Source organism: Phyllobates terribilis, unplaced genomic scaffold (assembly GCF_046119375.1).
Source record: "Phyllobates terribilis strain yellow unplaced genomic scaffold, ASM4611937v1 Scaffold_12__6_contigs__length_324123572, whole genome shotgun sequence".
Classification (NCBI taxonomy): Eukaryota; Metazoa; Chordata; class Amphibia; order Anura; family Dendrobatidae; genus Phyllobates; species Phyllobates terribilis.
Window position 1 is genome coordinate 35,541,485 of NW_027362772.1, and position 10,851 is coordinate 35,552,335.

Sequence of the window (10,851 nt, forward strand, 5' to 3'; positions counted from 1 at the left end):
CCTTGTGCTCTGCTCTGCTCCACTTTGGCTACATAGGGCGACGCCCGCTGAACTTCCTGTTTCTTGTACCTGCTGCGGACACGCCCCTGTTGCACCTTCAGCCTATTGCTGTCCATCTTTGGGTATTTATACCACCTTCTTCCTCAAGATGGCGCCTGAGCATTGTTTCTTGTCAGTTGGCTTTTTGTCTCTGACATGCCAGGTCCTATCCTGTTTTCCTGCCTGTTTTCCAGTTCTGTGTCTGAACTGTGGTCTGTTCTTGTGAACACACCTCTTGCCTGTTCTTTCGCCTTCTAGGGGCTGTATTCCTAGATCTGCCTGTCTGTGCCTTGCGGTATCTGTTCCCGTCTGAACAGAGTCCTGTTTGTGTCTCTGCCTTGCGGTATCTGTTCCCGTCTGAACAGAGTCCTGTTTGTGTCCCTGCCTTGCGGTATCTGTTCCCCTCTGAACAGAGTCCTGTTTGTGTTCCTGCCTTGCGGTATCTGTTCCCGTCTGAACAGAGTCCTGTTTGTGTTCCTGCCTTGCTGTCTCTGTTCCCGTTCCTCTGTTCCCTGTTGTCTGTGCCTCGTTTCTACTTTAACCTTGTCTCCCTTTTCCCTCTATGTCTGTTTTCTGCGTCTTTCTGCAGAGTCTGAACCCGCTCCTAAATTCCTTCTCGTCGTCTCTGTACCTCTGTTGTGAATTTAGTGTACGCTCGCTACTTCTATGTAAGTACTGTGCGTGCTTCTGGTTCTGCCTTTCCTTCTCCGTCTGTTCTTTGTGAACAGAGTCCTATCCCCTTGCCTTGTTTACCGCTCTGCGGTGTCCGCTCTGCTCCTGCTTAGCTTGCCGCTCTTGCGGTTTCTGCTCTGCTCCTGCCTTGTTTACCGCTCTGCGGTGTCCGCTCTGCTCCTGCTTAGCTTGCCGCTCTTGTGGTTTCTGCTCTGCTCCTGCCTTGTTTACCGCTCTGCGGTGTCCGCTCTGCTCCTGCTTAGCTTGCCGCTCTTGCGGTTTCTGCTCTGTTCCTGCCTTGTTTACCACTCTGCGGTGTCCGCTCTGCTCCTGCTTAGCTTGCCGCTCTTGCGGTTTCTGCTCTGCTCCTGCCTTGTTTACCGCTCTGCGGTGTCCGCTCTGCTCCTGCTTAGCTTGCCGCTCTTGCGGTTTCTGCTCTGCTCCTGCCTTGTTTACCGCTCTGCGGTGTCCGCTCTGCTCCTGCTTAGCTTGCCGCTCTTGCGGTTTCTACTCTGCTCCTGCCTTGTTTACCGCTCTGCGGTGTCCGCTCTGCTCCTGCTTAGCTTGCCGCTCTTGCGGTTTCTGCTCTGCTCCTGCCTTGTTTACCGCTCTGCGGTGTCCGCTCTGCTCCTGCTTAGCTTGCCGCTCTTGCGGTTTTCACTCTGCTCTTGCCTTGCTTGCCGCTCCTGCGGTTTCTGCTCTGCTCTTATCTTGCTTACTGCTTCTGCGGTTTCCGCCCTGCCCTGCTTCTGCCCGCTGCTCCGGCAATCCTGTCCTGCCCTGCTTGTGCTCGCTGCTCCTGCAGCCCCGTCCTGCTCTGTTCTTGCCCACCGCTTCGGGCGTTCCCTCTCTGCTGTGGTTGTCTACCGCATCTGCGGTTCTGTGACCCAGTCTGTACTGGGTCTTAACCTCTCTGTGCTCCAGCCCGTCCTTTCGGCCAGTACCTCCCTGCCTGCATACTCGCCTGTATCCACCCATCTGCATACCTGCCGTGTTTGCTTACATCCACCAGTCTGTGCCAGCCTAACCTGCCTGTTCCAGTAATCCTAGTGTGGGTCAACCCCCGTGTCCGGAGTTTGACCTGGAGTAGCACCTGGTCCCTCTGCCCGGTTTCTCCCTGGTGCACTGGCGTCGTATGCCGTCGTGCCACCTTGGTCGGATCGGCCAGATACTTAGTCACGCCCCTCCAGGCACTCTCCGGTCCATGGTCCAGTGGAACCACAACACCCGCACACGCCAGTCAGTCCGGGCGTGTGCATAACAGCATGCACAGGCCATGGTTCCCGTTGAGCCCCACGGCCTTCGCTCTCTGAGACGTTTTCCAGCTAATACGTGCATTAAAAATAAATAAATAAAAAATTTTTTTTTCTCTAGCTGAGTTCCAGGCTAATTTCGCACCCGTCCAGATGGAGCTTTCTGCACCCGTTCCTGCGGATCCGCCCCAGTACTATGGGGATCCAAAACAAAGTCGTGCATTTGTGGAGCAATGCATGCTGCACTTCAAGTTCTACCCTCTTTCTTTTCCTTCTGATTGGTCTAAAGTGGCATTTATAATTGACTACCTAGCGGGGGATGCCTTGAAGTGGGTCACCCCCCTATGGGAAGCTTGGGATCCTATCGTCCTTGACCTGCAGGCCTTCCTGGTGGCCTTCCTAATGGTCTTCGATGACCCCAACCCTGGAGTCCCTGCTGAAGCTGCACCTGCTCCCGCGGATCTACCACGGTACTACGGGGATCCAAAACAATGCCGTGCGTTTGTGTGGCAATGCTTGCTGCAGTTCCCGTTCTATGCTAATGCCTATTCTTCTGATCGGGTTAAGGTGGGATTTATAATGTCCAACCTAGCGGGTGATGCCTTGGAATGGATCAACCCCCTATGGGAAGCACAGGATCCTATCGTTCTTGACCTACAGGCCTTCCTGGTGGCCTTCCTTTTGGCTTTCGATGATCCTAACCCTGAAGCCCCTGCTGAAGCTTCACTTCCCTGTATCCCGGAGCAGCCCCGATGGGTAATGTGCATAGGTAGCGCACAAGTTCTCCTGCCCGAAAAGACTGTTGCTTGCCCTGAATCCACTCAGGATGACTACACTCTCCGGGATACTGCTCCCAACCTCAAGAGGCAGTCCAGACGTGCTAGACGCAGAGGCAAGCCGTCACGCCAGGGTCTGTCCTCCCTGAGACCTCCTGACCCCAACCTTGAAGTCCCTACTGAAGCTTCATCTTCCTGTATCCCGGAGAAGCCCCAGCGGGTGATGTGCGTGGGTGGTGCACCAGTTCTCCAGCCAGAAGAGACTGCTACCCATCCAGAGTCCACACAGGAGAGCTTCCTGCACCTGGCATCAGATTCTACACCCACTTTAACCAGTGTGCATGTCCAAGGATGCTCCGAAGCTGTGTTTACCTCCGAGTCTGTACACCTCTACTACCTGGCGGAGGACCCCTTGTTGCCTCCTGAATCCTCCGGGATACCACTCGATGACAATTGGAGAGAGACTTCCCTACACCCGGTACCCGATACTTCGTCCGCTCAGTCCTGTGGGCCTGACAATGGGTGCCTCAAAGTGGTAGTTACTCCCGAGTCTCTACACCCCTCTGACCAGGCAGAGGACCTCCAGTTGTCTCCAGAACCCTTCGGGGTGCTACCTGGTAGCGAAAGGACAGAGACTCTCCTATTCTCTGTACCTGATACCTCGCCCGCTTCTTCCAGTGAGTCCGACCTAGTGTACTCCGAAGCAGAGGTTACCCCCGAGTCTCTACACCCCTCCGACCAGGCGGAGGACCTCCAGTCGTCTCCTGAACCCTTCGGGGTGCTACCTGATAGCGAATGGACTGAGACTCTCCTTTACTCGGTACTTGATACCTCGCCCGCTTCTTCCAGTGAGTCCGACCTAGTGTACTCCGAAGCAGAGGTTACCCCCGAGTTTCTACACCCCTCCGACCAGGCGGAGGACCTCCAGTCGTCTCCTGAACCCTCCGGGATGCTACCTGATAGCGAATGGACAGAGACTCTCCTTTACTCGGTACCTGATACCTCGCCCGCTTCTTCCAGTGAGTCTGACCTTGTGTACTCCGAAGCAGAGGTTACCCTCGAGTCTCGGTATCCCTCCAACCTGGCGGAGGACCCCCAGTTGTTTCCTGAATCCTCCGGGGTACCACCACATAACAAAGAGGCAGTGTCTTCTCTACACCTTGTACCTGATACTTTGCCCATTTCATCCTGTGAGCTTGACAAGATGTACCCCGAAGCAGAGGCTACCCCCGAGTCTCTGCACCCCTCCAACCCGGCAGAGGACCTCCAGTTGTCTCCTGAACTTTTTGGGGTGCTGCCTAAAAATAAATGTAGAGAGACTTTTTTGTGTGCTGTTTCTGGTACTTCACCCGTTTCATCTGTTGCTGAAGATGGCTGGATGGGAAGTCGCATCCTAGCCATCCAGATTATAAGACCAGTTTTGTCTCCTCCTGTGGACAATAGAAGTATTCTCCTTGAAGAGAGGGATTGGCCCCCAAATTCCCTGCGGAAGATCCTTGCAGGCCTGAAGAAGAGGGGGCGTAAGGGGGGGGTACTGTAGCATACCTGGCGGCGTTCTTGCATGGTGTTCCATCTCTCATCATGCAAGATCGCAAACTTCATCTCCCGCCCAGCTTCCTGGTCTGGCTTCTTTCCTTGTGCTCTGCTCTGCTCCACTTTGGCTACATAGGGCAACGCCCGCTGAACTTCCTGTTTCTTGTACCTGCTGCGGACACGCCCCTGTTGCACCTTCAGCCTATTGCTGTCCATCTTTGGGTATTTATACCACCTTCTTCCTCAAGATGGCGCCTGAGCATTGTTTCTTGTCAGTTGGCTTTTTGTCTCTGACATGCCAGGTCCTATCCTGTTTTCCTGCCTGTTTTCCAGCTCTGTGTCTGAACTGTGGTCTGTTCTTGTGAACACGCCTCTTGCCTGTTCTTTCGCCTTCTAGGGGCCGTATTCCTAGATCTGCCTGTCTGTGCCTTGCGGTATCTGTTCCCGTCTGAACAGAGTCCTGTTTGTGTCCCTGCCTTGCGGTATCTGTTCCCGTCTGAACAGAGTCCTGTTTGTGTTCCTGCCTTGCGGTATCTGTTCCCGTCTGAACAGAGTCCTGTTTGTGTTCCTGCCTTGCTGTCTCTGTTCCCGTTCCTCTGTTCCCTGTTGTCTGTGCCTCGTTTCTACTTTAACCTTGTCTCCCTTTTCCCTCTATGTCTGTTTTCTGCGTCTTTCTGCAGAGTCTGAACCCGCTCCTAAATTCCTTCTCGTCGTCTCTGTACCTCTGTTGTGAATTTAGTGTACGCTCGCTACTTCTATGTAAGTACTGTGCGTGCTTCTGGTTCTGCCTTTCCTTCTCCGTCTGTTCTTTGTGAACAGAGTCCTATCCCCTTGCCTTGTTTACCGCTCTGCGGTGTCCGCTCTGCTCCTGCTTAGCTTGCCGCTCTTGCGGTTTCTGCTCTGCTCCTGCCTTGTTTACCGCTCTGTGGTGTCCGCTCTGCTCCTGCTTAGCTTGCCGCTCTTGCGGTTTCTGCTCTGCTCCTGCCTTGTTTACCGCTCTGCGGTGTCCGCTCTGCTCCTGCTTAGCTTGCCGCTCTTGCGGTTTCTGCTCTGCTCCTGCCTTGTTTACCGCTCTGCGGTGTCCGCTCTGCTCCTGCTTAGCTTGCCGCTCTTGTGGTTTCTGCTCTGCTCCTGCCTTGTTTACCGCTCTGCGGTGTCCGCTCTGCTCCTGCTTAGCTTGCCGCTCTTGCGGTTTCTGCTCTGCTCCTGCCTTGTTTACCGCTCTGCGGTGTCCGCTCTGCTCCTGCTTAGCTTGCCGCTCTTGCGGTTTCTGCTCTGCTCCTGCCTTGTTTACCGCTCTGCGGTGTCCGCTCTGCTCCTGCTTAGCTTGCCGCTCTTGCGGTTTTCACTCTGCTCTTGCCTTGCTTGCCGCTCCTGCGGTTTCTGCTCTGCTCTTATCTTGCTTACTGCTTCTGCGGTTTCCGCCCTGCCCTGCTTCTGCCCGCTGCTCCGGCAGTCCTGTCCTGCCCTGCTTGTGCTCGCTGCTCCTGCAGCCCCGTCCTGCTCTGTTCTTGCCCACCGCTTCGGGCGTTCCCTCTCTGCTGTGGTTGTCTACCGCATCTGCGGTTCTGTGACCCAGTCTGTACTGGGTCTTAACCTCTCTGTGCTCCAGCCCGTCCTTTCGGCCAGTACCTCCCTGCCTGCATACTCGCCTGTATCCACCCATCTGCATACCTGCCGTGTTTGCTTACATCCACCAGTCTGTGCCAGCCTAACCTGCCTGTTCCAGTAATCCTAGTGTGGGTCAACCCCCGTGTCCGGAGTTTGACCTGGAGTAGCACCTGGTCCCTCTGCCCGGTTTCTCCCTGGTGCACTGGCGTCGTATGCCGTCGTGCCACCTTGGTCGGATCGGCCAGATACTTAGTCACGCCCCTCCAGGCACTCTCCGGTCCATGGTCCAGTGGAACCACAACACCCGCACACGCCAGTCAGTCCGGGCGTGTGCATAACAGTGACTATAGAGCATTTCTTTTTGGTGGACACCTGATATCCAGGCATCACAGACAGCTGAGAATGGAAAAGCCCTTGAATTCACTTTTGATCGAAACCTCGAGTGTGCGCTTTGTCTGTCGCTAGGTAACTTGTAACCCTGAAGCTAAGTAAATATTTCATATAGTTACAGTTACCAAAAGCAGGATTTTCCAGTTTCCTTTTTCTTATCACACCTTGTAAATATAATATTTACCTGCATCCATTCCAATAATTGTGAGGTGTTATTGTAAGCAGACTATTCTAGGACTATTCTAGCATTCGTATTCTGGTTAGGGCTATGGTTAGGGCTAGCATTCATATAATGGTTAGGGCTATGGTTAGGGTTTTCATTCATACTCTTGTTAGTGATAGGGTTAGGGCTAGCATTCATACTCTTGTTAGTGATAGGGTTAGGGCTAGCATTCATACTCTGGTTAGTGATAGGGTTAGGGCTAGCATTCATACTCTGGTTAGTGATAGGGTTAGGGCTAGCATTCATACTCTGGTTAGTGATAGGGTTAGGGCTAGCATTCATACTCTGGTTAGTGATAGGGTTAGGGCTAGCATTCATATTCTGGTTAGTGCTAGGGTTAGGACTAGCATCCATATTCTGGTTAGTGCTAGAGTTGGGACTAGCATTCATATTCTTTATGGAGCAAGGGTTAGGGCTAGCATTCATATTCTGGTTAGTGCTAGGGTTAGGGCTAGCATTCATATTCTGGTTAGTGCTAGGGTTAAGGTTAGCATTCATATTCTGGTTGGAGCTAGGGTTAAGGCTAGCATTCATATTCTGGTTGGAGCTAGGGTTAGGGCTAGCATTCATATTCTTGTTAGTGCTAGTTTTAGGGCTAGCATTCAGATTCTTGTTAGTGCTAGGGTTAGGGCTAGCATTCATATTCTGGTTAGTGCTAGGGTTAGGGCTAGCATTCATATTCTGGTTAGTGCTAGGGTTAGGGCTAGCATTTAGGGATGAGCAAACCCGAACGGTAAAGAAATTTTCGGTGTGTGTGTTTATTTCTTTTTACTACTTGGTTAGTAATGGGGGTGTCTGACTGACGCCTCTCCATTACTAACCCCTGGGCTTGATGTCAGCCAGCTGCTGACATCAACCACAAAAACAATTACCCCGATTACCACCGTACCAGGGCAATCGGGATGAGGCTAGGCTAAGCGCCAGAATTGGTGCATCAAATATGATGCACCATTTCTGGGGCGGCTGCAGGCTGATATTTGGCCATTCCCAACCTTCAAATAACCATGGACCTTCCCAGCCTGTTAATATCAGCCCGGCTGTCTACTTTGCCTTACCTGGTTATTAAAAATAAGAGCGACCCCACGCGTTTTTTTTTCATTTATTTATTTATTAGTAATAAATAAATAAATGAAAAAAAAACGGCATGGGGTCTCCCTTATTTTTAATAACCAGCTAAGGCAAAGCAGACAACTGCGGGCTGATATTAACAGGCTGGGAAGGGCCATGGATATTGGCCGCTTCCCAGCCTAATAAGACCAGCCCTCAGCCGCCCCAGAAGTGGCGCATAATATTTGATGCGCCAATTCTGGAGTTTAGCCTTGGCTCATCCCGATTGCCCTGGTGCGGTGGCAATCGGGGTAATTGTTTTTATGACTGATGTCACCTTTGTAATGTCATCTAGCATCAAGCCCAGGGGTTAGTAATGGAGAGTTGTCAGTCAGAAACCCCCATTACTAACCCAGTAGTAAAAAGAAATAAACACACACACAGAAAAGTCTTTTATTTGTTAAAAACACTCTCCGACAATTACCCTCTTTCACCAATTTATTAAAGAGAAAATTCCCACGTCAGTCCACGGTAGTCAACATTGAGGTCCCACAACAAGCCCCAGACAAAATTCTGGCATATGGAGCCCCATTCAGATAATGGAGCTTCATAGGCACTAACTGCAGCAGACACTGCTGGGTCTCGCAGCAGTCCGCGATATCCGGCAGTGTCTGTGACCGGGAGTGACGTCAGTAAGGTTAACACTTGCCGCCAGTCAGAGCCGCTGTGTGACAACATGGTGGCTTTGAGCGGCGGTAACCTTACTGACATCACCGCCGGTCACAGCTGGTAGTTCACACACTGTTCTCTGTGTGACAGCGTTCGAACCTGCAGCAGTCCACAATACCCAGCGGCTGTCACCAGCGGCGACTTTAGTAAAGTTACTGCCAGTCAGAGCCACTGTTTCCCACACTGTCACACAGAGGACCGTTTGAGAGCTGTGGGCTGTCCGTGTCCTCTATTGACTTGAATGGGGTTCGGGATCAAGTTCGAGAACCGTTTTGGTACCCGAACCAAACTTTTTTCTGGCTCATCCCTACTAGAATTTATATTCTTGGTTCACACATTCATATTCTGGTTGGAGCTAGGGTTAGGGCTAGCATTCTAACATTCATATTCTGGTTGGAGCTAGGGTTAGGATATCATTCTAGCATTCATATTCTGGTTGGAACTAGGGTTAGGTCTAGTATTCATATTTTGGTTAGGGCTAGCATTCTAACATTCATATTCTGTTTGGAGCTAGGGTTAGGATATCATTCTAGCATTCATATTCTGGTTGGAGCTAGGGTTAGGTCTAGTATTCATATTTTGGTTAGGGCTAGCATTCACACATTCATATTCTGGTTGGAGCTATGGTTAGGGCTAGCATTCTAGCATTCATATTCTGGTTGGAGCTAGGGTTAGGTCTAGTATTCATATTTTGGTTAGGGCTAGCATTCGCGCATTCATATTCTGGTTAGAGTTAGGGTTATGGCTAGCATTCTAGCTTTCATATTCTGGTTGGAGCTAGGGTTAGGGCTAGCATTCTAGCATTCATATTCTGGTCGGAGCTTAGGCTAGCATTCATATTCTGGTTGGAGCTAGGGTTAGTTCTAGTATTCATATTCTGGTTGGAGCTAGGGTTAGGGCTAGCATTCACACATTCATATTCTGGTTGGAGCTATGGTTAGGGCTAGCATTCTAGTGTTCATATTCTGTTTGGAGCTAGGGTTAGGTCTAGTATTCATATTTTGGTTAGGGCTAGCATTCGCGCATTCATATTCTGGTTGGAGCTATGGTCAGGGCTAGCATTCTAGCATTCATATTCTGGTTGGAGCTAGGGCTAGCATTCTAGCATTTATATTCTGGTTGGAGCTATGGTTAGGGCTAGCATTTATATTCTGGTTGGATCTAAGGTTAGGTCTAGTATTCATATTCTGGTTAGGGCTAGCACTCGCACATTCATATTCTGGTTGGAGCTAGGGTTAGGGCTGGCATTTTAGCATTCATATTCTGGTTGGAGCTAGGGCTAGCATTCATATTCTGGTTGGAGCTAGGGTTTGTTCTAGTATTCATATTCTGGTTAGGGCTAGCATTCACACATTCATGTTCTGGTTGGAGCTAGGGCTAGGACTAGCATTCTAACATTCATATTCTAGTTGTAGCTAGGGCTTGGGATATCATTCTAGCATTCATATTCTTGGTGGAGCTAGGGTTAGATCTAGCATTCTAGCATTCATATTCTGGTTAGGGCTAGGATTAGGGCTAGCATTCACACATTCATATTCTGGTTGGAGCAAGGGTTAGGGCTAGCATTCTAGCGTTCATATTCTGGTTGGAGCTAGGGCCAGCATTCTAGCATTCATATTCTGGTTGGAGCTAGGGCTAGCATTCTAGCATTCATATTCTGGTTGGAGCTAGGGTTATGGCTAGCATTCATATTCTGGTTGGAGCTAGGGTTAGGGCTAGCATTCATATTCTTGTTAGTGCTAGGGTTAGGGCTAGCATTCAGATTCTTGTTAGTGCTAGGGTTAGGGCTAGCATTCATATTCTTGTTAGTGCTAGGGTTAGGGCTAGCATTCATTTTCTGGTTAGTGCTAGGGTTAGGGCTAGCATTCATATTCTGGTTAGTGCTAGGGTTAGGGCTAGCATTTAGGGATGAGCAAACCCGAACGGTAAAGAAATTTTCGGTGTGTGTGTTTATTTCTTTTTACTACTTGGTTAGTAATGGGGGTGTCTGACTGACGCCTCTCCATTACTAACCCCTGGGCTTGATGTTAGCCAGCTGCTGACATCAACCACAAAAACAATTACCCCGATTACCACCGTACCAGGGCAATCGGGATGAGGCTAGGCTAAGCGCCAGAATTGGTGCATCAAATATGATGCACCATTTCTGGGGCGGCTGCAGGCTGATATTTGGCCATTCCCAACCTTCAAATAACCATGGACCTTCCCAGCCTGTTAATATCAGCCCGCCTGTCTACTTTGCCTTACCTGGTTAATAAAAATAAGAGCGACCCCACGCGTTTTTTTTTCATTTATTTATTAATTAGTAATAAATAAATAAATGAAAAAAAAATGGCATGGGGTCTCCCTTATTTTTAATAACCAGCTAAGGCAAAGCAGACAGCTGCGGGCTGATATTAACAGGCTGGGAAGGGCCATGGATATTGGCCGCTTCCCAGCCTAATAAGACCAGCCCTCAGCCGCCCCAGAAGTGGCGCATAATATTTGATGCGCCAATTCTGGAGTTTAGCCTTGGCTCATCCCGATTGCCCTGGTGCGGTGGCAATCGGGGTAATTGTTTTTATGGCTGATGTCACCT